Raw genomic sequence first — 24,085 nt, 5'->3', positions numbered from 1 at the left:
ATACGTATGTACGCAAATTAGTGAGTAATTGAATCAGGGGGTCTTCCTCAAAAACTGCATCAGTAAACAGAAGTCAGGGTAGTGAATCTGCTAACCTTCCTGTAGACTTTGTTTTGCCTATCCCTGTAGTATGGCCTATGGGCCATTAGGTTATGTCTGCGAGAGGTAATGCCTTTTCTGTTATTGTGGATTCCATCCGTATTTTGGAATCTAAAGTGCTCGCTCTCCAATCAGTGTTGTGAAGTGTAGTGCCCCTTGTGTTGTGGAGGGGGCGTCAGATCGGCCCTATAATGCCTCTAGGCCTGGACCTCTGTCGGACGCCCAGGACCAGGGAGAGGGCATGTCGAAAGCCGAAGGAGGGTTACGGGGAACCTCCACCGATCTGGCATCCCTTCGGCAGGACCTGTTGATGCTTCCCAGGCTGCCAAAGATCGTGCACGTGCACGAATCATGAAGGATTGCTTCTCGTCCTCCGAGGCGTCCTCCCCGCACAGGGGTTGGAGCTCTCAGAAGGACTCGCGCCCTCTAAAATACTTAATATCGTAAGCATGACAAAGACGCAAGATGTCGCACAGGCGGCCGTCGTGTTTGTCAAGAGAAGAAGAATGTCCATAAGGCTTGTCTTGACGACGATCGCCGTACGTCTTCTTGTAACGCTCGCGCGATTCATGAACGGCGCGCAGCTCGCCAGAACGCCTCTCAAGTTGCTCCTGTTGACGATTCTATGTCCTCCGCGTCACGTCAGGAAATTCGTCATGACGCTTCTCTTGATTCTAGTCGGGACTCTCTTCAAGACAGCGTTCTATGCATCAAAACACTCGGCAAGACCCTCACGAGGACGCCTTTCGAGATACTCGACGTTCTGTCGAGAGGAAGGAACGTCATTACTCTTGTAGCAAGGATTGTTTTCCTGCTTCCCAAGACGCTCCCCTCCTCCTCTCCTCATGACGCTCCGTTTACGTTACATGACGTTCGCTCTACTGCGAACAGGAGGTTGCAGCTTGACGCCCGGCAAGCTTCTTTGCATAGTCAAGCAGCTCGCCAAGATGCCCCTCGCTCGTCCCTAAGGGACGCTCCGTCGGCTGCCAGATATGACAAACTGCTTCGCGTAGTCGGATTTCTCACCGAGATGTCTTTCGCTCTTCTCTGAAGGCAGTTTCTCTTGCTGCTAAGCATGACGCCTGTCAGGAGCGTGACGCTTTTCTGGACGCTTCTGTTGACGCTCGGCTAGAACTGGACGCTCGGCTGGCCAGGCGCGCGCGGGTGGAGACGCCAAATGCGCGCCAGTGGAAGCCAGGAGCGCGCCAGTGGACGCCAGGCGCGTGCCAGTTGACGCTCGGTAGGAAGCTTAGCATGAGGCTTTTGTGGACGCTCTTCAGTACCCTCCTCAGGAAGATCCTTTATCGGGCACTCTTCAGAACGCTCCGCAAGACGTTCCTTTACCGGAACTTCGCAAAGTTTCGGAGTTGGCTATTAAACATTTCCGACTTTCGTCTTTGGACCCTACTTCAAGTAGAAAGCCCCCTTTTACGAGAGGAGCCTTAGAGTTTGATAGCTTTGCGGTCTGTTAAGGACCCTTCTCCGGTTCCCGTAAAGGAGAAAGAGTCCTGGAGCGACTCGCAACCTACGAATGAAGAAGAGACTACTTCATCATCATCTTCATCTATTAAGGTGTAGACCTGCCTTCTATAAGACTTGTTTGCTGACAAGTTTCGGCCCTCGGTCCCTTGCTCTCCTCTCTCACTGTTGGTTTCCACCATCTGAAAGGGCTGTTCAGGACGATGGATATTTTTAATTTTGAACATCTAATTGAAGCAGTTTTCGGTGTCATAAAACTCCTCTTCAGGAAGGCGCTGCCTAAGGGAACCTTCGGGTCCTACCTGCCGTAGGCCCAGTCTCTGAGCAGGAATCCTGCCCCTTCCTCGATTTCTATGGGAATCAGGAAGAAAATATGCTCAAAATTCCTAGATTTCTTTCTGTCATATACGGGGGTTCCCCCCATTGACAAGATACTAAACGTTTTGTCAGGTAGTGGGTAAGACCCCATTGACGAAATATATAAACTCTTTGTCACGTAAATGACAGAGTTTATATATTTTATAAGCGGATAGGCTCTCATTGACAAGATTCCGAAGAACCCTCATTCATTAGTCACTACCTCAAGGAAAGGGTGTAGTAGGAAGGTAGCTGTCCAAGTGTCTACACTCTCTACATTCTGTTCATGAAACTTACCCGTCAGATATATATATCTGCCAAGTAAGTATGAACAAACTTTATTATTACTATCAAGCGATGGTATGGTTCAAGTTATATACGTATACCGTAGTCTCCCCTACGGAGGACAACCGAGAGGGAGATTATTCTTATTGCATTTAAACGGTACTCCCTGCAACCTTCCAGGAGTTGCCGGCTTCCCCTTTAGATATTTAAGGTATTGTTACGACAATACCGATTCAGCCTTCTATATTTAGCAAATTCCGTTTCGCTTAAATATACCAGCTTAAGAGTTTTCTTTCTGCTCGATGATGATAACAAATCTATTCATTCGTAGAATGGAGTAGCTGGCAACTCAGGCAGAGTAGCGCGAGACGGCGAACGTGCACTGCTGTCACTAGAGCCTGCTCAGTTCCAGCTGGTTGTCTGCCATAAGCGGTTGGTTACGTCTCTCTCTCCTGCGGGATTGACTGACTAACCGTATCTCTGCCCTACAATCACAGACTTTAGCCTCGGGTTGAGGGGAATTCTAGCATGCATGAATGAACATCTTCTTCTCTTTGTGAAATTTTTTCAACAGAGATTTATTAGACCTTTTCGGTTCTGTTTACCGCAAGGTAACAGAATTCTGTACGAGTCTACTGCGGCATAGCACTATAATAATGCACACCTGCTTAAGCAAAGCGCAGCCTTATTAGGGAAGGAAACATGTTCGGTGAGGGAATGAATGAGTCTGCTGGGGACCATTTCCTCGATGGAGAAGTTTGTTTCCCTGAATAGACTGCAATTCAGACCTCCAGTTTTTCCTGCCGGAAAACTGGATTAGCATCGAAGATCTAGAAATGAGTCTGAACATCTCTCAAAGTCAAGGATCACCTAAGGGGAGAGCGAGACTGTGCCAGGCATCTGGAGATGGGTACAGATGTCCTGGCTCATAAGCTCATAGAATTGGAAGCAATTCGGTTGGCTCTCCAGTTCTTCTGAAAACGAGTTGTTTACCCAGTGGTCCAGATCAACTCGGACAATTCCACAGCTCTCGCATATCTCAAGAAGTATCGAGAAACACTCTCTCGGTCCTGTGACATATCTCTTCGCAATGTTGAATCGGCTTCCAATCCTTTTTCTCATTCCTCAAATGGGGAAAGAATTTAGGATGGAGGTCTTTGTAAATGAACCTATAAATATACTACGTATATTACCTCGCGACATGATTCTGTTAATCAGTTGAATTGCCTGGGGTTTAGGCACATACCGTAGTTATCTCTATGGATTGTGACCGAGACGAATAGTATCTTAATTGAACTGCATATGGTATTGTTACAACAACATCACCTCAGCTTTTATATTTCCGAAATCTGTTTCGTTTAAATACAATTGCTCGAATGTATTTTTTTATGCTCGATGGTTCTAGCCGAACGTATTTCTTCTTGGAATGGATTACCTGGCAACTCAGGATGACGAGTGAGTGAGGGCTAACTATGTATTGGACTGCCAACGTAGCCCAGTACAAGCTAGCTCTCCGAGATGCACGGTCGGTTTATGTCTCTCTCCCCTACAATGATTGACTACCGAACCGTATCTCTGCCCAACAATCACAGACTTAGGTCTCTGATTGACGGAGATTCTCGCATACATGAATGACCATCTCTACTGTATCGCCTTGGAGCATTGCGAGAATTTTACAACAGAGATATTTCTTGGTCTCTATCATCTTTCTGTTTATCGCATGGTAACAGAAGTCTGTAGCCTAGTCTCCCGCTGCATCGCACCCCTGCGATAATGCGGAATGATTTCTTCAGACATCGGAGTTTGTCTTCTAAAATATCTCGTATTCGTAAGTGTGCAATTGTGCAATTGTTCATTGTTCACCCCGAATTACAGATGTATAACGGAAGACATCGCCTGCTCCCCGCCCTGCCAGCTCTACTTCCAAGTATTGTCCTCCCTGGATAACCTGAAGAAGTTGATCAGACGAAGAGGCTTCCTCTAGACTGCTCCCTTATTCTCGTTCCAGGAGCGGTAGCAGTATACGCCATCCTAGGGGATTGAACGAGGATGGATGTTTAGTCTCTTTCCCCTATTCAAACGCTTATGAGAAGTAATATGGCGTCAGAGGGAGCGAGCATGACGCTGATCGCTCCATGTTGGCCTTCGAGAGACTGGATTCACAGAGGTCACGTCCTTCCTAGCGCACTTTCCAAGGACCCTTCACAAGAGAGTCGCTTTACTCCAACAGCCCCACTTCGAGAGGTACCACAAAACCTCTTCGCTCAGAGTCTGACTCCGTTCAGACTATAGAGAAGTTGATCGGAGCGAGAGGCTTTTCAGGACTAGTGGCAAGTGCTATTGCCAAGGCAAAGAAGACCTTCCTATCTTGCAGTGTACCAACCGGAGTGGGCCGTTTTTGCAGATGGTGCAGGAAGAATGGCTTTTCCTCCACCTCGGCCTCTGTGAATTAGATTGCCGTCTTCCCTTTCCGTCTGAGAAATGTGGATAAGCTGGCAGTCCCGTCTATTAAAGGATACAGAAGTAAGTTGTCGATGACCTTTAGACTAAGAGATTTGGATCTGTTGAATGGCAAAGCCCGTCACGTCTTTGAGGTCTGTTGAAATCTCGAAACTGTATAGTTTGAAGCTTCAGACATGGGACTTAGACGTAGTCTGGAAGTTCCTGATGTCGAAGCCTTTCGAACCTCTCCTTTCTGCAAACTTAAAGCACGTGACCAGAAAGGCTTATTATTATATCTAACCGCTATAGCTACGGCAAAGAGGGTTAGTGAGGTTTAAGCCATCAGCGGACATATTGGCTTTAGAGGACATAAGGCGGTGTGTTCTTTAAGCCCTTCATTCTTGACTAAGAATGGAAACCCGTCTAACCCTTGGCCCAGAAGCTTGGAGATCAAGGGGATGGCACAAATTATTGGCCAAGATCCAGAGAGAGTCCTATGCCCTGTCAGGGCTCTCAAGTTTTATCTAGATAAAACTAAGGAAGTCGAGGTTCTTCGGACAATCTGCGGTGTTCTGTAAAAAAGGCCAGACTTGCCCATGTCAAAGAACGCCCTGGCGTTCTTTTTAAAGAGCTTTTTCAAATGCTCACGAGGTGAGGGCGCGGCCTCGGAGACTTTTCTAAAAGAGCATGGCACTCAGTAACATCCTGAGTGCCACGTTTTAGCGATGCTACTCTGTGTTCGCTTTACAATACCTGCGGGATGTGAAGACGACATATGAGATCTGCTGCTCGCTAGGGCCATACGTGTCCGCAGACACAATCTTGGGGACAAGAAGTACCACTCATCCTATCCTATAGAAAATGGTTAGGAAGAGCTGTTAATTATAGTTGTTGGGTCGGCCGCCAGTGGCGGACTTCTCAATCCTTAAGCCTTTGTTAAACATCCTTAACTTTGGCTAGGTTGGTCAGGTGGTGATATATATTACTTCTTAGCCCTCACGGTATGGTCAATATGGTCTAGTCACATTGCGGTCACGCTCCCGTTAACAGATCATCTAGAACTCACCAGCTATACAGGTCACTACTTTGCTGGTGACTCTAGTAAAGCAAAAGCCGACTTAGGTGACAGTAATCACGAAGTCAGCTATGCTAACAGGTATAGAACCAAGATGTCAATCATCTGCATGTATATGTTTCCTGAATCGTATTCTGTCTCTCCCTACCTCCAAAGGTGGGATTCAGCTATATATATATCTGACAGGTAAGCTTCATGAACAAAATGATATTGTTAAGATACAATAAAGTTTGTTCATACTTACCTGGCAGATATATATAATCAAAGTACCCACCCACCTCCCCTCAGGAGACAGTGGGAATAGAAAATCTGAATAGAAAATGGGAATGGTTCCTGATACCCGCCTCTCAGCGGCGGGAATGGGTACTAACCACCTGGCCGACCACTGTGTGTGTCGTAAGTTTTGAAATTCTGTCGGACTTTGGAGAATGCAGCTATATATATATATCTGCCAGGCAAGTATGAACAAACTTTATTGTATCTTAACAATGTCATATCCTAATATTCTGGTCTATGCTGTGGAGTTCTGCCTTCGTCCATTCCACTATTCCTGCGCTGTATCTGATTACTGGCACTGCCCATGTGTTTATGGCTTTTATCATATTTCCGGCGTTGAGTTTTGACTTGAGTATCGCCTCGAGTCTCTGCATATATTCTTTCCTGATCGTGTTTTTCATCTCTTGGTGTTTTATATCCCCTCCTTCCATTATTCCCCGTTTCATCAATGCGTTTGATGTTGCTACCACTTGATGCTCATACCATGCAGCTTGATGTCATCATGAACATCAGATGGTTAATTCTGTTGCCTCTTTTCTTGAGTTGGTACCCAGCATCCATCTTCTGCAGTACTTTTATCATGGGAATCATGGGTACTACGAAGAGTAGTGGGGACAGTGAGTCGCCCTTGGAAGATCCCTCTCCTGATATTAACCTCTGCTAGTCTTATTCCAGAGCTTGTAAGTATTGTATTCCAGTTGCGCATTATATGTTTGAGGAAGCTGATGGTGTTTTCCTCTGCCCCATATATTTTCAGGCATTCTATTAGCCATGTGTGTGGTATCATGTCGAAGGCTTTCTTATAGTCAATCCATGCCATGTTTAGGTTGATTTTCCTTCTCCTATTGTTCTCCATTACCATTTTGTCTATCAGGAGCTGGTCTTTTGTGCCCCTACACTTCCTTCTGCAGCCTTTCTGTTGGTGGGGGATGGTGTTTGTCTCCTCTAGGTTGTTGTATAGCCTGTCGCTGATGATACCTGTTAGTAACTTCCACACTATTGGTAGGCAAGGTGGATAGGCCATTCAGTTAACGACTAGGATATTTCCCTTATTATTATTATTATTATTATTATTATTATTATTATTATTATTATTATTATTATTATTATTATTATTATTATTATCATCCAGGAAACTCACAACAACATCACTTTATACGTAAGAAGAAACCCTTGTCCCACCCGGGTTCGAGTCCCAGGCAGGCCGCAACGCTTCAGATACATTCTGCTAATACTGCGTCAGCCCCATATGAGATCGATCCCGGGCTGTTGACGGTGGGGTTAAGTTTTTTATTGGAGTCTCTTCAGGTGGAAGTCCAGAGAGGTAGTTGTGTGTCGTGAGGAGAGAGAGAGAGAGAGAGAGAGAGAGAGAGAGAGAGAGAGAGAGAGAGTGAGAGGAGAGTAGTCTAAGAGAGAGTCGGCATCCAGTCTCGATACTTTTATTAATCCCCTTGTTGGTGGATGGTCACGGTCCGGTGATGGCCTAGGTCCTGGATACCCACAGCGCTGCCAGACGCATGATGATGGCTCACTTTAACCTTAAATTAAAAGAGAAAAAACTACTGAGGCTAGAGGGCTGCAATTTGGTATGTTTGATGATCGGTGGATGGATGCCCAGCATACCAATTCCCAGCCCTCTAGCCAAAGTCGTCTTTAAGATCTGAGGGCAGACAGAAAAAAAAGTGTGGACGGACAGTCAAAACCAGCGGCGGCACAACGATGTACTTTTCCAGAAAGCTAGAATTCCAGAGGCTGCCAAGTCAAAGGGATACTAATTAGCTGGGGAGACACTGTCACACCCATGACCTTTGGACCTCTTAATGACCTGGAATTGAATCAAGTTCAGTAAATGAACTCGGTGATAGAAAACAAAAGTGAATTATTCAGACGAGAATTCCCCAGAGGTGACACAACCAATCTTCCCCATTCCCGTCACGAGATATTTCAAACTGTTGATTTCGCTCTTCTAGTCGACAGCTGCTGGCGTTAATTAATTCCCGGCTGGTTATTATTCCCTTCCACCGATTCGCTTAGCCACTTAAGTGGGGAAAGGAGGTGATGACTCTCTGTGAAGTAATCGGTGTGTAAGTAATCTGATATAGGGAGAAAAGATGTTAATTACAGGAAGATATAAACGCGAGAAGATGACACCATACGGCCGTTATAAAGACTTGTAGGGGAGCAAATTAATGAAATAGATTTTTAAAAATAAATGGATGAATAAAAACGGGAGATATTAAATTTACTAGACGTTCGAGGCAAAACTGACAGGGTTTGATAAAGATTATCTAAATAGAAAAAATAAATAAGAATAAAAACTTTAATTTTTGCTAAGCGTCAGGACACCAAATCGACAGAGAATTATGTAGATGATTTAAATAAGTAAAAAAAATAAACTAAATGAAAATAAAAGAATATAAATTTTTGCTAAACGTCCAGACAAAATTGGCAAGAAGTGATGCAGACGATTAAATAAAAAAAAATCAAAACATTAATTTTACTAAACGTTCGAGACAAAATTGACAGGGAATGAAATAGACGATTTAAATAAAAATAATACCAAAAAACATAATAATTTTGCTGAATGTTCGAGACAAAATTGATAGGGAATTATATAGATTTAAATAAAAATAGAAATAAAAGTATATTAATTTTTGCTAAACGTTCAGACGCAAATTTGACAAAGAATGATGTATTTTCCTAAACGTTGGAGAGAAAATTGACAAGGAATGCTATAGAAGATTTAAATAAAAATAACGATAAAACATAAATTTTGCTAAACGCTGGAGATAAAATTGACAAGGAATGATATAAACGATTTAGATAAAAATAAAATCAAAACCATTTTAATTTTTGCTAAACGTTGGAGACAAAATTGACAAGGAATGATAGAGACGATTTAAATAGAAATAAAAATTAAAACATACTAATTTTGCTAAACGTTGGAGGCAAAATTGGCAACGAATGATATGGACGATTTAAATAAAAATAGAAATAAAAATATATTAATTTTCTTAAACGTTGGAGACAAAATGGACAAGGAATGATATAGGCGACTTTTTAAATATAAAACAAAGGCAATCGGTCCGAGAGAATGCGTGTAAGAACAAAATGCGAATAATTGCTGTAGGACAAAGAAGGGAGCAGAAAAAAACTCGAAGGAGAGAAGGGATCCATTATACGATCCAGGGAAGAAGATGACACAGATAAGAAATGGGAGAAGAAAGGGGAGCCAATAAACGGAGGAATAATTAAGGAGAAGAAAACTTTAGAAGGGAAGCATCTATTATAGAATTTGGATGCTGAATTCATTTGGGAGTTGCTGAATACAAATTGCAAACAAGAAGGAATTCAAGAGTTTTATTATAACGAAAAATACATAGGATGATTAAGTTGAGATTATGAAATTAAATAAGATTATAATAAAATGATTAAAGGTATAACACACACAAAATTATTTAATATACAAAGAATATTGTATATTAAATAATTTGAAAGATGAAAAGCTATATTTATGAAGGAGAGAAAAATGAGGAATTACAAGAGTTACAATTTATTACTGATGAATGTTGTCTGCCATTGGAAAACTATCGCATGCAAACTATAATTATGATCATTATTGAAATAGAATAAGATAAATGAGCGTAGTTGCCTCTTTCAGCGACTGTGCGTTGGAAATGAAATAATACGAATTAAAAATATAGTTCAAATTACTTTAGGTAACAAATCTTTCATTAAGAAATTAGATGAAATGAAATAATGAAAATAAAACATTAAGAATTGCTAAAAAAAAAAGGAGGAAGAAGATAAATGCAATAGATAATAAAAAAAACTCAAAACTGAACGTAAGGAATCTTTGGTCATAGGCAGTGGAAAGGCAAGAAAAATAAAACTCTTAGTCAGCAATTGGAGACATATTGGCCCGTCGACCTAAAACTTTATTTCCCAATTCTACTTTTTTCTGTTTCTATTCTTACAGAGAGAGAGAGAGAGAGAGAGAAATAGGGTTCCACAAGTGGAATTAATCCCCCTACTCCCCGCCCTTCCCTCTAGGGGCTTTCTATAGGTAGGGGAGTTTCCATAACAATGTTTTTTTTTTTTTTTTCACTGCTTAATGCTGACGCCAGCTGACTCATTCTGTCCAAAGGGGAAAATTTACCCATTTCCACGGAGCAGGATGTCTTTTATGGCTCTCTCTCTCTCTCTCTCTCTCTCTCTCTCTCTCTCTCTCTCTCCTGCAAAATTCGTTGCATCACTATGGATACAGGTATGACTGCTATAGATTTACCTTTCTCTCTCTCTCTCTCTCTCGAGTCTCTCTCTCTCTCTCTCTCTTCTCTCTCGTCTCTCTACTCTAAAACTCGATCTCATGATCAATGAGCCAATGATATAATTGCTGATCATTCAGTTCTCTCTCTCTCTCTCTCTTTCGTAGAATGAAAAGAACGAATAGGAGATTGTGGTTGTACTTATACATATAAAAAAGAGAGTAATAGTAGTGCAGAAGATAAGAGGCAATTTGAAAAGCTATTAGATATGCTACTAGAATACAACATTCAACAAATAAATCACCTGCCAACAAGAAAGGAAAATACTTTAGACCTAGTATTTGTGAACGAGATGAATTATGTTAAAGAAATAATAGTTTATAATGCGAGTATTTCAGACCATAATGTCATAGAATTAACAGTTTATTCCAAAGCAAGTGAAATAGAGATAAGCAAGAAATGAAAAAGTGGGAAGGATATGGAAAATACAACTTCTACAGTAAAAATATAAAATGGTCAGAAATAAATGAAGAATTAAACAAAGATTGGGATAACATTTTCGTAAGTTAATGATGACATAAGGGTAAATGCGGAGATATTATATAAAATATTGGAGAAATAGTGGATAAATATATACCGAAGAAGAAAAGTAAACATCATTCATGCATACCAAGAGACAGAAGGATCTTGTTCCAGAAAATCAGAAAGTGGAAAAAAGGTCTTGCAAAAGAAAAAAATGCATGGAAAGTTATAGAACTAAAAAGTAAGATAGAAAATGCAGAACAAAAGATTATACAATCAAAAGAAAATGAAAAACGGGACTTGGAAGAAAAAACCCTATTAAATATCAAGCAAAACCCAAACTATTATACTCATATGCGAAGAAGATGAATAAAAGAAGAATAGAAATAGGCCCTCTGAGAATTGAAGGGAGATTAACGAATGAAAAAAAGGAAATTTGCAACATACTGGCTGAACGATATAAGAGAGAATTCACCCCTAGAATAGAGTAATGAAGATAATGATATAGAAGTAAGGGACGAAAATAGTGACTATTTAGCTGACATAGAAATTAATGAAGCTGATATTGTGCAGGCCCCCCCAATTAATGAAATTAAAAATGGAGCTGATTAATTGTGCAGGCAATTAATGAAATTAAAAATGGGGGTGGGGGGAGCTGCTGCAGGGCCGGATGGAGTCCTGCTTTTTTGTTAAAGAAGTAGTTCATTCTATCGCAAAGCCACTTGCAATATTATTAAGACAAAGTGTAGATACAGGCAAGATTTATGATGAGCACAATTAGCATATATCACCCCTACTTTCAAAAGTGGATCAAGACTAGAGGCAAGTAATTATAGGCCTGTGAGTCTAACATCACATATTATGAAAGTGTATGAAGGGTAATGAAGAAAAATATTATGAAACATTTAATAAAAAATAATTTGTTTAATATAGGACAACACGGTTTCGTACCCGGAAAAAGTACACAAACCCAACTGTTAGTCCACCGTGAGAACATATTCAAAAATATGAAAAGCGGAAATGAAACAGATGATGGTTTATCTAGACTTTGCAAAAGCTTTTGACAAAGTAGACCATAATATTAGCAAAGAAAATTAGAAAACACAATATCGTAGATAAAGTAGAAGATGGTTAAAAGAATTTTTACACAACAGAAAACAGACAGTTATTGCAAACGATGAGAAATCGGATGAAACCAAGGTAATATCCGGTGTACCACAAGGTACGGTGCTAGCTGCAATATTGTTTGTTATTATGATTGAAGACATAGACAGTAATGTTAAGGATTCGGTAGTGAGTAGTTTCGCTGATGACACAAGAATAAGTAGAGAAATTACTTGTGATGAAGATAGGAACGCTCTACAAAGAGACCTTAACAAAGTATATGATTGGGCAGAGGAAAATAGGATGGTATTTAACTCTGATAAATTTGAATCAATAAATTATGGAGACAGAGAAAGAAAGCTATATGCATATAGGGGACCTAATAATGAGACAATCACAAATAAGGAAGCAGTTAAAGACCTTGGTGTGATGATGAATAGGAATCATGTTATGCAATGATCAAATAGCAATTCTTTTGGCAAAATGTAAAGCAAAAAATGGGAATGTTGTTACGGCACTTCAAAAACCAAGAAAAGCTGAACACATGATTATGCTTTATAAAACATATGTTCGTAGTCCACTTGAATATTGCAATATGATATGGTACCCACACTATCAAAAGGATATTGCACAAATAGAGAGTGTACAAAGGTCCTTTACAGCTAGAATAGAAGAAGTTAAGGACCTAGACTACTGGGAAAGACTACAATCCTTAAAATTATATAGTCTAGAAAGGAGAAGAGAACGCTACATGATAATTAAGGCATGGAAAACAGATTAGGAAGGAAATAATCAGAAAATATCATGGAACTAAAAATATCAGAAAGAGCAAGCAGAGGTAGATTAATAGTGCCCAAAACTATACCAGGAAAAATAAGGAAAGCACACAGGACATTAATCCACTACGCACCAGCATCGATAATGCAGCGTCTATTCAATGCGTTGCCAGCTCATCTGAGGAATATATCAGGAGTGAGCGTAGATGTGTTTAAGAATAAGCTCGACAAATATCTAAACTGCATCCCAGACCATCCAAGATTGGAAGATGCAAAATATACCGGAAGATGTACTAGCAACTCTCTGGTAGACATTAGAGGCACCTCACACTGAGGGACCTGGGGCAACCCGAACGAACTGTAAGGTCTGTAAGGTCTCTCTCTCTCTCTCTCATGATGAATGATCAATGTATAATTGCTGATCATTCAGCTTCTCTCTCTCTCTCTCTCTCTCTCTCTCTCTCTCTCTCTCTCTCTCTCTCTCTCTCTCCCGCATTACATCATTGAATGTTAAAGGTATAAGTGACTACCAAGTACAATAACTGTAAATTAGTTTATGTTTCTCTCTCTCTCTCATTATCAATATTTCTCCTTTCTACCCCCCTTCACTAGGTCATAACCCGATTACAGAATATCGTCCAGTGTCTTTTTTTTTTTTTAATTCGAATTGGACACAATAAATTTTTTATTTGAAGTTCAGGAATTCGAATTTTGATTGAAATACTTTCCGCGACACATATTTATGTATACTTGGTGTATATTTATGCATATTTATGTATATGCAAAGCAATTTTATTCGTTTCTCTTTAAGCATCTCTACCGAAAGTGATTTTCAGGTTTATTTTTTTAGATTTTTATTTGGATTTATTTTTTGTACATATTATAAAATTAAGATTTTTAAAACTGCGTTACAAAATCGAAATTGAACGAGATTGGTTGTTGAAATTTTATGTAAATTGATGAATTTTGATACATTTTGATTTTCGTGTTTTTACTGAAGCCACTCGCTAAAGAATAATAATGATTTTAACTATTTTAAATATAACTATATATATATGATATATTATATTCATATATATAATAAATTATTAATAAATATAATTAATATATATTATATAGTATATATATATATGTATATATAGTATAATTTATATATATATGTTATATATATGGTTATATATATGTATATATTATTATTATAATATATAATATATATATAGACATATTTAATATAATTATATATATTTAATTATATATATTATATAATAATATAATATATAATTATTTATATATTATTAATAATTAATATATTAATATATATTATATATATTATATATAATATATATATATAATTATTATTATATATATAATTAATATTAATACGTAATATATATATATATATATATTATATGTATAATATATATATATATTATATATATATAATATAATATATATATTATAAATATATATATATATATATATATACTATATATATATATATATACTATCTATACCACCAATACTGTATTCATATACCTACACCTACCATGCATACAAATAGCTACAGACAGTGCCGTCACAATAGGATTGATAGGATTAAGGTAGTGCTAATTGGCCTTCAGGTACAAAGGAGCCCATTATCCTATCCTATGTTACCATAATCCTTCTCGATGCCACTAATTCCTTTCGCGCCAAGATCCTAGAGAACTGGGGAGGATATTGTACTATATTTTATGAAGGAGTGAAGTTGACCTATTGCATTTTTTAGTGTTTTTGTTTAGTTATTATTTGATTATTATTATTATTATTATTATTATTATATTATTTTTTTTATTATTGATGTGCATTATATCCCTACTCACCTTCTGTATATATATATTTATATATATATATATATATATATATATATATTATATATATATATATATATATATATATATATTCTATATAAATATATATATATATATATATATATATATATATATATATATATATATATATATATATATATACATACCTATATATATATATATATATATCTATATATATATATATATATATATATATATATATATATATATATATATATATATATATGAATAATTATCACATCGAACCGTGATCCATTTATATATCAATTCAAGCTACAATGTCCTTTAATATCTAAATTCACTTTACCTCCCAAATGATATATTTTCATATAGTACCGAAGGGGAATTTTTTAGTTGATAATAATTTCTCGTCCCCCCATGGGATCGAACCACCGTCCAAGTGGACGGTGGTTCGATCCCATGGGGGACGAATTATTATCAACTAAAAAATTCCCCTTCAGAATTTTTTAGTTGATATAATTTCGTCCCCCCATGGGATCGAACCACCGTCCAAGTGGACGGTGGTTCGATCCCATGGGGGGACAAATTATCAACTAAAAAATTCCCCTTCGGTACATATATGAGAATATATCATTTGGGAGGTAAAGTGAATTTAGATATTGACATTTGTAGCTTGAATTGATATATATATATATATAGATATATATATATATATATATATATATATATATATATATATATATATATATATATATATATATATATATATATATATATATATATGATAAGCGAATTCCACAGGAAAATGATAGTCGAAATCCAAGCGCTTCGTCTTTACTCAGACATTGTCAAGGAGTTGAGGTACAATTGGAGAGAAAGGTCTCAGGTACAACACAAGATCAAGAATACCAGATGGTTAATTTGTCAAAAAGGGTAAAAATTAAAAGAGATAATCCAGAATTATCCGATATCGCACGGTCACAAACCTTAACAGATTGACCGTAACCGAAATTACAAAGTTTCTTTACAGTCCAAAACATGTAAAAACTGAATATATTGACTTTGTTGCTTATATTTATCTACAACTTTTTTCATTATGAAAGCATCAAATTTAAATAAACCAAGACTTAAATTTAGAACATTTCTATTGTTTGACTTCATGACACAAGATTCAATGATATTCCAATTTTAACTGTGTCATTACATGGGATTAAGGCTCTTGCTTGACTCCAGTTAATAGGATGGCCTAAATCTCTCCTATGTACGAATAATGCATTCGATATTTGCCCAGTTCTCACAGAATACTGATGGTGTTTGAGACGTTTGTGAAAGAGATTTACCCGGTTTGTCCGTAATAGACTTTATCACACTTTTTTGCAAGGAATTTCATATATGCAGCCTGGAAGATCTTTAGGAGAATTTTTGATTATTAAACTCTTCATATTAATATTACTGAAAACAACATTTATGTTTAAAAAGCTTTAAAATTCTAGGAATATTCTAAAAACCTTTCATCTAGGGTAATTTTAGAATGTTATTCTTACTAAATTCAAGTTTGTCATTAGTTGAATAAGATGTTTTTCTAGCTCTTTTCCATGCCACATCTACAAAAGTCCTTGGGTATTCAAGTTTCAATGCAATATCATAAATAGTTTTAATTTCAGTTTATTGACGCTGAAATTAAAACTATTTATGATATTGCGTTGAAGAAAGATATGCCGCGAAGAAAAACATAAAACAGCCGGTTTTCTACCTGAGTGGAGTAATTTCAGGCAGTCAAAGTTCTCCAACAAGGATTCGGGAAGGAGGTGGTGTCACTTTAAACACTGTGATTTTCTATACAATTTACATTCACAAAAGCAATTATTTTAACATTTGTCACAAAAATGTTAGAGAAAAAGTTAAAGTTAACGTTACTAAAAAAATATTAGAAAAATTTGTAAAAGTCTAAACAAATAACTGAAAATTTATATTTTCTTCACTCCAAGGAAGGGAATTTGATTCCATTACGAATCAAATTTATGTATACAAAGTTACATTAATAATGTAAGTCACAAGAAAAAAAAAATTGAAGTAGTAAACCTAGAAATTATCAAGAATATCTTTAGTCTTTATTTCACTCTCAATGGCTGCCCTTCTTTTGGGTCTTGCTGAACATTCAACAACACTTGGCCAGGAAGAGTGATCATTTCATCATTATTAGGCAACTCTTCTTTTCTAAGTAAGGGTATCAACGTGGAAGAGTGCCGCTTCAATATCTCTCTCGTTTTACCTTTCATAACTATGGCACCCGTGACTTCATTATGAAGATTTTTCACTACGTCTTTAACAATAGCCATTGGGTAGTTTACTTTGTTTGGTCATTGGTTCTTTTATTAGAACAATATCACCTCTTTGAGAATTTTGTGCGTCACGGGCTTATACCTGTCTTTTAAGTTAACTGCTTGGTGGATAAGAGTACATAAGAATTCTTCGTTATAAATATCTATGAGCTTGTTACGAGTTTTCTGAAGTTTTTCGTAATTATTTTTCACCTTGTTTAAGGGCTCAAAGGGCATCCATTCAGGTTCAGGATTTCTCTGAAGCTCTGGAATAACGTTCAAAGATAACAAGTCATATCCTCTAATTAAAACTTCAGGCGTGATTGAATCAGGAACACAGTCACCAAATGAATCTCTCAAGGCTTCCTTGAAGGCAATTGGTCGCCTGTTCACGAGATGAACGGTCTTGCAAACAATAAACTCAAAATCTCTATATGGCAAGATATTTTTTTACCATAGAGCCAAAAAGGAGTCTCTTGGTTAACTTTACACAAATTTCAACCATTGATCCTAGTTTACTATGACCTTTAAAGAAATGAACAAAGGATAAGGGTTGAACATTATTTTCATCAAAATATTTACGAGTTTCATGATCTTTAAAAAAATCTGAAATAATATTTGCACCAGCAGTCAACTGCGTCCCTAAATCGGAAATACAAAAACTAGGGATACCAAACTCGAAGCAATGCAACTGGAACGCTCTTAAGAATTCTACGACAGACAGGTTTGAACAAATTTTCAAATTTATGGCTCTTGACCACATACAGGTAATGCAAAGAATCCACACTTTAGAATTTTGACCATATAATTTTTACAGTGAACGGTCCCATGAAGTCTACATAAACATTATTAAATGGTATATTAGAAGGGTTTAATCTACACATTCTGTATGGACTTTGGTTAAGCTTAACAGTCCGTTCATTAAAACGACGACACGTCGTACAAGTTTTTAGTATCCTTTTGACAATGGAGAAAAAGTGTGGGATCCAAAAAGTTTTCCTTAGCTCGGTCAACAATGAATAACACCCAGCATGGGCCAATTTCCTGTGCATGTCCAGGATGATGAGTGGGGTAAGAACACTATTCTTTGCCAGAAGTAAAGGAAAACTGTACCGCTTAAAGCGCTCAACACTCCTGAGACGCTCACATTTACTTCGGACTCTCAACAACCCATCCCTGTCCATGAAAACATTAAGCTGTTTGACAATATTTGGGATATCCTTAACATTCCTTGAATTAGAGTGGAAATACTTAAAAACCTCAGGGAATTCAGATTGCTGATCTTTTAATATTATTTGTCTAGTAGCTTCTGAAAAAAAGTCGCATCATCTTTATCCTCAAAGTGAGAAAACCTGTCAGGATACTTAGGTTTTTACTTTAGCTTTTCAAGCTGTTTTACAAAGATTAAAAAAATCTTGCTGTAAACCTTCACCAAACGATTGAAGCTGGAGAACCTGTCTAACGGCATTAAATTCTTCAGACAGCCAACCTGTGAGTAACTTGAAAGCAAGCCATGAGTTTCAGAGCTAGGGCTTATGTTATCAACATCTGCAAGAGGATTTGTATAATCACCGAAAAAATATCGTCCCTACTAAGCTCTGGAGTGAATACAATTTATAAAAAAGGGTGGTACCACTGTAATAATTACTCTTCGCGAGCTGTTTATGGGACATACTTCGGGTTTATGCAGTCTGCTGGATTTTTGTTCCAGAACAAATGAAAATTTTATGGGATAGGTTTCACATAACTTTGTAATATGTTTGATCCTATTCATTACGAAGACTGACCTTTTCTGCATCTTGTCTAATTTCGTGGAATAGGAATTTAACCATGCTAAAGATACAAGACTATCTGAAAATATTCAATTTCAGTAATGTGGATTGGTTTAATGCACGAGGGCCAGCAAGATCTGAATACAAATCTAAAATACACTCTGTGGCTAAAGCAATGCTTGGATCTCCAAGGAAGGGATGCTTTTGCATTCCAGCTGTTTATTGACAATTCTATTCTTTCCTGAAAGAAAACTTATTTCCTTGGTCTCTAAGTCTTTGATATAAATGACAGCACCATACATTGATTTACTGCTATCAGAAAATCCTATCAGCTTGTAAGAGCTCTGTCTTTTCCCAACAAATCTCTTAATCTCGACAACAAGAGAGGCATTAGCTTGTTTAGCAATTAATCTCCATTCACGTAAAACATCAGGAGAAAGAGTCTGATCCCCATGTTAACTCCTTTTGGCATTGCAATCTGTGCAAGAACAACCTACTTCTATTAGTAAAGGAGCATTATAGTTATGAACGTCATATTGTGATGCAATGCTTCTTAGAATTAAACCTTTTAGTATTAGCCTGTGGGTCGAGGTTAATAGGGTTTGTCGATAGGGTATCTTTTGAACGATCCCATCGCATGCCAAGCAATTTTACCTTTATAGGAGTTTCTCCTTCAAGATCAGAGTCAATGAGAGATTGTAAACTACTGTCATTTGACATGAATTGCTGAAGACCAAATTTGTAAGGTTCAAAAATAGAGTTCAGCTGATTGTAAGCCCATATTAAATTTTCAGAGTCCTCTGCTGTAAAAGCACAATTGTCCATATAACAAAGTTGATAAATTAAATGTTTCAAGTATCTAATACCTGATGAATCATCCTCAGAGTCGAGAACCAAAATTTTGAAAAGACCTAACAATAAAATTGTGGGTGAACAACGTAACCCAAAAGGTAAACGAACATTCTTGTAAGCTATAATAGAAAAATCCCTCTTCTGAACATTTCGAAACCATAGGAATAAAGTTTATTTTGATCAATTTCTTCCAAACTAATATTATTGAAAGTCCTTTTTAATATCAAAGGTGCAAATGAAGGGTCAAATCTTAAATGCAACAAAGCAGAAGAAATTTTATGGTTAAGTGTAGGACCGGGATAAATTGCTTGGTTATGACTAACTGTCATGGGTTTTGTCGGGTCCTTTTCACAAAGATTGGAGAGAAACACTATTCTACATTTTGTAGTCTCTCTATCTGGTTTGAATATTGGCATATGTGGCAAGAAGCTATGCTCAGGATGAGTCTCTATAAAGTCATCAAGGTCATTAATTTTTTCAATGATACCAGCAGCAGCTTGTTCTTGGAAAGTGTCATTCATTAATTTTAAATTTTCTTCATTCTTTAAAAGTTTGTTTCAAACTTAGCCCATTGAGAATCAGTGTTGCTAACTTACGATTTCTACCCAGCAAATGACTAACTTTAGGATTCCAAAGAAGAGGCATTTTGAGTCTTCCTCTTTCGTCACGCACTGTATTGTCTAGAGCAAATTTTACTAAATCATCATTTATCTCAGAAGTCTCATCATCATAAATCTGATTATCATGATTTGTGTAATATGAACATTGACTCTAAAATGTCATTTGTAGCTCTTTGCAACTCTGCATCAACAAGATCACCTTTATCATTGAAGACTGAAAAATTAGCATTATAACAATCTATAACTTCAATGCAATTATCTGTGGATGTCAGACAAGAGGTATTTTTTGATAGGAAAGTAATTCCCAGGTCCATTATTGAATATGGAATTTGAATTAATTGGCAAATCCTCCAAGTCATGCAATAGCTGATTAATATCTCCCTTCAATATGATTCCCAAAGGAGTCTGAGAATATTAAGGACATTTTCCTTTTCACCCAACGAGTACTTCTGAATCTGGTATACAATACGAAGATTTACACCCTAAAATGAACTCTATATCACTGATTTCATCCTGGCAATTCTTTAAAGATTCGTCCGCACTATTTATATCCCTGCATGAGAAAACCATCAACAACTTTTCTCAAATTTGGAAGTTTTAACACAATATTAATTGAAGGAATACACAAAGCCTTAATAGTTTCAACTCATCACCAAACTTCACTTTAAATAAATCTACTAATTTACTCTTATATGTCTTGGGTACATTAATACCGTTTATAGTGATAGAAAAGTTATCCTTAATGACTTTCATATCAAGCTGGGATGCCAAAACTTTTCAGTTATAAAGTTTGACTGGCAACCACCATCCTTCAATCCTCTCACTCTTTTTGCCACCGATTTTACATGTAAATGTAGGGCAATCATCCGATTCACCATCGGTATACCCCTGCAAAAGCTTCTGTCAGAGTTATCAAATTGCTACTAGCAGTGTTCAATTTGGAATTATCTTTTGATTTATCCAAACCAGAATCTACCTTGGATTTATCAGCTGTGCTTTCTTTCTTACGCTGGATTCCCAAAACAAAGGTAAGACATATGCCACCCTTTACAGTTACTACACCGGGAGTTGAATTTAAATTTACAATTATCTGAAGTATGATTAAGGTTCCCACATTTAATGCAGCCGGATAAACTAACCACTTATCAATTTTCTCTTGTGGATCTTAAATACTGGACACCGGTAAACTGGGTGTGAAATATCCCTGTCTACAACTATGCAAAGGGAACAAGGTTTTGATGACCTAGTTTTGTCTTTAGAATAATCTACTTTCACAGCAAGGCTAGTTGTACATTCTCGAGAACTGGCCGAATTCAGTACAGGCGAATCAGATTTTTTCTTACGTTCTTTAAAATGTTTCTGTGAAAATACCGCTCGCTCGCTTCAAAAAAGTTATAGTATTTCCATAAAGTTGGTTTCGAATGATTAGTTATTTGAATCAAAATATTTCGAAAAGACTCATTCAGGCCTGACCAGAAAAAATATTGAAGGAAAAAATCAACATCAATTTTCAATTTCTTAATACCTTCAGTAATATACTTAATCTTAGAGATGTATTCAAACGGATCATCTTCATAAGTTAACTTCATTTCTGATAACTGCTTGATAATATTGAACTTCTGTTTTCCTGGGGAAGCCAAAGCATTCGTCAGTAATTCTTAGCATGAGTGTATCCTTGCTTATCAGCTTCAAGGGAATTAATCAAGATTGAAGCTCTCCCACTAACTTGCTGCTTTAACAACAGAAATTTATCGTAATCTGGGTACGAGAACTTGTTAATAGTTTCCTCGAACTGAAGAAAGAACTTATTTAAGTCTTCACCATCACGACTGGTAAATGTGGGAAGAGGGCTGTTGGACGTTTAAGGAGACTTAACGAGCCGAATCAAGCGAGGACTGACTAAGAGAAGGTACATCTTCTAACAAAGCTATACACTCACGAATTTTAGTCAAATAATCATGACTCAATTCAACTATCCTCTGCAAGTACAAATTCATCTCATTCTCACCCCACTTAAGTGCTTGAATTTTAGAATCATAATCACCTAGTTGAGCTAACAAGTCCACCAATACTGCTTTTTTCGCATATCGAACAGTTTTGTGATAAAGCGGGAAAACTATCCTCTTATTGTAATTTCAGTGACAGCCTTACGGATATATTTCCGGGAGTTAACTAACAGTTAAGATCAGACATGGTTAATGATAGCAATATCAAAAAATTTCAAAAAAATTTCCAAATATATGAAAAAAATTTTCCCCAAGTAAATATCAAACACGACAAAAATATAAAATGCAAATATCAAGCTACAGCAACCACCAAACCAAGGCCAACCAACAACAAGCAGTTTCGCATTCAGTCCCCCCAGGGGTTCCATGAACAGAATTCCTAGGGAGGAGAATGAATAGACCAACTAAAATCCAAACTTATTTATTAGAAATGACTGAATAGGTGAACAGTAACTGCTTGTTGTTGTCTGGACTGGATTCTATCAAGTATAAGAAGACCGATGACACCAGATCTCCCAATCCTCCCCAATTCCGTCCCACTCACTCAAGAAATTTCCATCCTTAAAACTGCTAGCACAAGACATCAGTTGATGGTATGCGACGTCTGTCGTTGGTGTCGATGGCTTGAGGTTACTGTAGCAGATGAGGGTTAATTAGTGCTCCATTGCGAGTGAAAGTTCCACAGAATACTGAGTTTCCAGTTCTTCGTACTATGAAGGAGCTGTGAGCTGAGCTGCAAACTATGAAGGAGCTGTGAGCCGAACTGCCAACCTTCGGCCCTTCTTGCCGCGAAGAAAAACATAAAACAGCCGGTTTCTACCTGAGTGGAGTAATTTCAGGCAGTCAAAGTTCTCCAACAAGGATTCGGGAAGGAGGTGGTGTTACTTTAAACACTGTGATTTCTATACAAATTTACATTCACAAAAGCAATTATTTTAACATTTGTCACAAAAATGTTAGAGAAAAAGTTAAAGTTAACGTTACTAAAAAAATATTAGAAAAATGTAAAAGTCTAAACAAATAACTGAAAATTTATATTTTCTTCAATATATATATATATACATACATTCATACATACACACACACACACACAAACTTCTTCCGCATTCCGCCGTTCCTTGTCGTCGCAACACAACCGAATCAATTTTTTTGTTTTTTCTCTCTCCCCTCTGAAGGAATTCGCTGAATCCATCGTCAGCAATAAAGGCGAAGCTCGCGCGGCGTTTTACATAAACATTGGACCGCGAATTGGGGGTCTTTGATCAGGCAATTCGGGACAATTGAATGCACCCCGCTCCTCTCACTGTTGTTGCATGCAAGATGCAATTGAAATTGAAAGGGGGGCGGAGGTAATAATAAAAAGCAAAGAGAAAAAAAAAAGTTGGGTTATACCGACTGATTCGTTTGGGATGGCCACAATCGACAATGCTTTTGGGCAAAATGGGATAGATGTGGCGTCTAGTTTTAGTTGGACGGTGGGCATGCTGCAGTGGCTGGTCTTCTCTCTCTCTCGTCTCTCTCGTCTCTCTCTCTCTATCACTATATATATATATATATATATATATATATATATATATATATATGCCATATATATCTATATATATATATATATATATATAATTAGTATATATATATATATATATATATATATATATATATATCTATATATATATATATATATAGATATATATTGTATATATATATATATATATATATATATATATATATATATATATATATATATATATTACATATATATCTATCTATCTATAGTTATATAGATATATTATAATATATATATATATAGAGATATATATTATATATATAGATATATATATATTATATATTATAGATATATATATGAATATATATATGATTAATAATATAGATATATATATATAGATATAACACCGATCTTTCTATATTATATATATATATTATATATATAATATATTATATATATATATTATTAATATATATATATATATATATATAGTTA

The sequence above is a fragment of the Macrobrachium nipponense genome, chromosome 25 (assembly GCF_015104395.2).
Source record: "Macrobrachium nipponense isolate FS-2020 chromosome 25, ASM1510439v2, whole genome shotgun sequence".
NCBI lineage: Eukaryota > Metazoa > Arthropoda > Malacostraca > Decapoda > Palaemonidae > Macrobrachium > Macrobrachium nipponense.
The sequence above is the reverse complement of the archived record's forward strand: the minus strand, read 5'-3'. Positions refer to the sequence as shown.